This window comes from Carex rostrata, chromosome 10 (genome assembly GCF_964058835.1).
Source record: "Carex rostrata chromosome 10, lpCarRost1.2, whole genome shotgun sequence".
NCBI lineage: Eukaryota > Viridiplantae > Streptophyta > Magnoliopsida > Poales > Cyperaceae > Carex > Carex rostrata.
Window position 1 is genome coordinate 352501 of NC_135927.1, and position 5000 is coordinate 357500.

Consider the following 5000-nt stretch of genomic DNA (forward strand, 5'->3'; position numbering starts at 1 on the left):
GGACTGTTTTCGGGCCCTTTTTCACCGACCCTTGGCCGTATCCGCTTAGTTTTCCCCAACGCATGGCCGCATCCGCTTAGTTTTCCCCCGCTGAACTGTTTTCGGGTCACTTTTGCCCAACGTTAGCCGCTTCCGCTTGCCGCTGGGCTGTTTTCGGGCCATTTTTCCCCAACACTTGGCCGTATCCGCTTAGTTTTCCCCAACGCGTGGCCGCATCCGCTTAGTTTTCCCCCGCTGAACTGTTTTCGGGTCAGTTTTGCCCAACGTTAGCCGCTTCCGCTTGCCGCTGGACAGTTTTCGGGCCAATTTCCACCGACTCTTGGCCGTATCCGCTTAGTTTTCCCCAACGCGTGGCCGCATCCGCTTAGTTTTCCCCCGCTGAACTGTTTTCGGGTCAGTTTTGCCCAACGTTAGCCGCTTCCGCTTGCCGCTGGGCTGTTTTCGGGCCAATTTCCACCGACACTTGGCCGCATCCGCTTAGTTTTCCCCAACGCGTGGCCGCATCCGCTTAGTTTTCCCCCGCTGAACTGTTTTCGGGTCAGTTTTGCCCAACGTTAGCCGCTTCCGCTTGCCGCTGGACTGTTTTCGGGCCAATTTCCACCGACTCTTGGCCGTATCCGCTTAGTTTTCCCCAACGCGTGGCCGCATCCGCTTAGTTTTCCCCCGCTGAACTGTTTTCGGGTCACTTTTGCCCAACGTTAGCCGCTTCCGGTTGCCGCTGGGCTGTTTTCGGGCCAATTTCCACCGACACTTGGCCGCATCCGCTTAGTTTTCCCCAACGCGTTGCCGCATCCGCTTAGTTTTCCCCCGCTTAACTGTTTTCGGGTCACTTTTCCCCAACGTTAGCCGCTGCCGCTTGCCGCTGGGCTGTTTTCGGGCCATTTTTCCCCAACACTTGGCCGTATCCGCTTAGTTTTCCCCAACGCGTGGCCGCATCCGCTTAGTTTTCCCCCACTGAACTGTTTTCGGGTCACTTTTGCCCAACGTTAGCCGCTTCCGCTTGCCGCTGGACTGTTTTCGGGCCAATTTCCACCGACTCTGGGCCGGATCCGCTTAGTTTTCCCCAACGCTTGGCTGCATCCGCTTAATTTTCCCCAGCTGAACTGTTTTCGGGTCACTTTGTCCCAACGTTAGCCGTTTCCGGTTGCCGCTGGACTGTTTTCGGGCCATTTTCCACCGACTCTTGGCCGAATCCGCTTGGTTTTGCCCAACGCTTGGCTGCTTCCGCTTAATTTCCCCCAGCTGAACTGTTTTCGGGTCACTTTTGCCCAACGTTAGCCGTTTCCGCTTGCCGCTGGACTGTTTTCGGGCCATTTTTCACCGACACTTGGCCGCATCCGCTTAGTTTTCGCCAACAATTGGCTGCATCCGCTTAATTTTCCAAGCTATACTGCTTTCGGGTCAGTTTTGCCCAACGTTAGCCGCTTCCGCTTGCCGCTGGGCTGTTTTCGGGCCATTTTCCACCCACGCTGGCACCGACGGGGCCATGTACACCCACGCGCGTGTACATGAGGGGGCACCCATTTTTGAAAACCTTGCCCCCCTATAGGGGAATATGCATTTTGAGGCTCTAGCCACGCCCAGGGTTACCACCCCCTGAAAATCCCCCAAGTCAAAATCACCCATGTAAAATATTCAAAAAAATCTCAAAAAATCACAAAAAATTTATAAAATCAAATAAATTCAAAAAAAAAAAAAAATTTCAAAAATTCAAAAAAAATTCAAAAAAATTCAAAAAATTCAAAAATTCAAAAAAAGTCCAAAAACCCAAAAAAACTTCAAAAATTTCAAAAATTCAAAAAAATTTCAAAAAAATTTCAAAAATTTGACCCGCTGAACTGTTTTCGGGTCAGTTTTGCCCAACGTTAGCCGCTTCCGCTTGCCGCTGGACTGTTTTCGGGCCAATTTCCACCGACTCTTGGCCGTATCCGCTTAGTTTTCCCCAACGCGTGGCCGCATCCGCTTAGTTTTCCCCCGCTGAACTGTTTTCGGGTCACTTTTGCCCAACGTTAGCCGCTTCCGCTTGCCGCTGGGCTGTTTTCGGGCCAATTTCCACCGACACTTGGCCGCATCCGCTTAGTTTTCCCCCGCTTAACTGTTTTCGGGTCACTTTTCCCCAACGTTAGCCGCTTCCGCTTGCCGCTGGGCTGTTTTCGGGCCATTTTTCCCCAACACTTGGCCGTATCCGCTTAGTTTTCCCCAACGCGTGGCCGCATCCGCTTAGTTTTCCCCCGCTGAACTGTTTTCGGGTCACTTTTGCCCAACGTTAGCCGCTTCCGCTTGCCGCTGGACTGTTTTCGGGCCAATTTCCACCGACTCTGGGCCGGATCCGCTTAGTTTTCCCCAACGCTTGGCTGCATCCGCTTAATTTTCCCCAGCTGAACTGTTTTCGGGTCACTTTGTCCCAACGTTAGCCGTTTCCGGTTGCCGCTGGACTGTTTTCGGGCCAATTTCCACCGACTCTTGGCCGTATCCGCTTAGTTTTCCCCAACGCGTGGCCGCATCCGCTTAGTTTTCCCCCGCTGAACTGTTTTCGGGTCACTTTTGCCCAACGTTAGCCGCTTCCGCTTGCCGCTGGGGTGTTTTCGGGCCAATTTCCACCGACACTTGGCCGCATCCGCTTAGTTTTCCCCCGCTTAACTGTTTTCGGGTCACTTTTCCCCAACGTTAGCCGCTTCCGCTTGCCGCTGGGCTGTTTTCGGGCCATTTTTCCCCAACACTTGGCCGTATCCGCTTAGTTTTCCCCAACGCGTGGCCGCATCCGCTTAGTTTTCCCCCGCTGAACTGTTTTCGGGTCACTTTTGCCCAACGTTAGCCGCTTCCGCTTGCCGCTGGACTGTTTTCGGGCCAATTTCCACCGACTCTGGGCCGGATCCGCTTAGTTTTCCCCAACGCTTGGCTGCATCCGCTTAATTTTCCCCAGCTGAACTGTTTTCGGGTCACTTTGTCCCAACGTTAGCCGTTTCCGCTTGCCGCTGGACTGTTTTCGGGCCATTTTCCACCGACTCTTGGCCGTATCCGCTTGGTTTTGCCCAACGCTTGGCTGCTTCCGCTTAATTTCCCCCAGCTGAACTGTTTTCGGGTCACTTTTGCCCAACGTTAGCCGTTTCCGCTTGCCGCTGGACTGTTTTCGGGCCATTTTTCACCGTCACTTGGCCGTATCCGCTTAGTTTTCGCCAACAATTGGCTGCATCCGCTTAATTTTCCAAGCTATACTTCTTTCGGGTCAGTTTTGCCCAACGTTAGCCGCTTCCGCTTGCCGCTGGGCTGTTTTCGGGCCATTTTCCACCCACGCTGGCACCGACGGGGCCATGTACACCCACGCGCGTGTACATGAGGGGGCACCCATTTTTGAAAACCTTGCCCCCCTATAGGGGAATATGCATTTTGAGGCTCTAGCCACGCCCAGGGTTACCACCCCCTGAAAATCCCCCAAGTCAAAATCACCCATGTAAAATATTCAAAAAAATCACAAAAAATCACAAAAAATTTATAAAATCAAATAAATTCAAAAAAAAAAAAAAAATTTCAAAAATTCAAAAAAAATTCAAAAAATTCAAAAAAATTCAAAAAAATTCAAAAAATTCAAAAATTCAAAAAAAGTCCAAAAACCCAAAAAAACTTCAAAAATTTCAAAAATTCAAAAAAATTTCAAAAAAAATTTCAAAAATTTGCCCCGCTGAACTGTTTTCGGGCCAGTTTTGCCCAACGTTAGCCGCTTCCGCTTGCCGCTGGACTGTTTTCGGGCCAATTTCCACCGACTCTTGGCCGTATCCGCTTAGTTTTCCCCAACGCGTGGCCGCATCCGCTTAGTTTTCCCCCGCTGAACTGTTTTCGGGTCACTTTTGCCCAACGTTAGCCGCTTCCGCTTGCCGCTGGGCTGTTTTCGGGCCAATTTCCACCGACACTTGGCCGCATCCGCTTAGTTTTCCCCCGCTTAACTGTTTTCGGGTCACTTTTCCCCAACGTTAGCCGCTTCCGCTTGCCGCTGGGCTGTTTTCGGGCCATTTTTCCCCAACACTTGGCCGTATCCGCTTAGTTTTCCCCAACGCGTGGCCGCATCCGCTTAGTTTTCCCCCGCTGAACTGTTTTCGGGTCACTTTTGCCCAACGTTAGCCGCTTCCGCTTGCCGCTGGACTGTTTTCGGGCCAATTTCCACCGACTCTGGGCCGGATCCGCTTTGTTTTCCCCAACGCGTGGCCGCATCCGCTTAGTTTTCCCCCGCTTAACTGTTTTCGGGTCACTTTTCCCCAACGTTAGCCGCTTCCGCTTGCCGCTGGGCTGTTTTTGGGCCAATTTCCACCGACTCTTGGCCGGATCCGCTTAATTTTCCCCAGCTGAACTGTTTTCGGGTCATTTTAGCCCGACGGGGGCACCGACGGGACTGTTTTCGGGCCATTTTGCACCGACGCTTGGCCGCATGCGCTTAGTTTTGGGGCCATTTTTCACTGACGGCTGGCCGCATCCGCTTAGTTGCCCCCGCTTGGCTGATTTTTGCGCCGTTTTTTTTGTTGAACTTCAGGTTTCAAACTTCCAATTTTTTTCCAAACTGCAGATTTCATATTTTATATTTTTTATAAATTTGAACTTTTTCAAAATATCAAAAAAGTATTACAATATCCATAATTTGGATCGCGTACAATCCGGAAGTTTGAGAAATGGTCCACACCGGGTGTGAACCATCCAATCCGAAAAAAGTGGGAATTTTTACAAGCCGGAAAAACTGGCGTTTCAATGGCTCTTTGGACGGTTGTAATTCATTTGGACCAAAAATTGTCCAACCCACTTGCATAAGATCCGAAATTGTACAACCCAATTTTTTTTTTTCCAAACTCCAAATTTCATATTTCATATTTTTAATAAATTTGAATTTTTGCCTACATCCATAATTTGGATCGCGTACAATCCGGAAGTTTGAGAAATGGTCCACACCGGGTAGGAACCGTCCAATCCGAAAAAAGTGGGAATTTTTACAAGCCGGAAAAACTGGAGTTTCAATG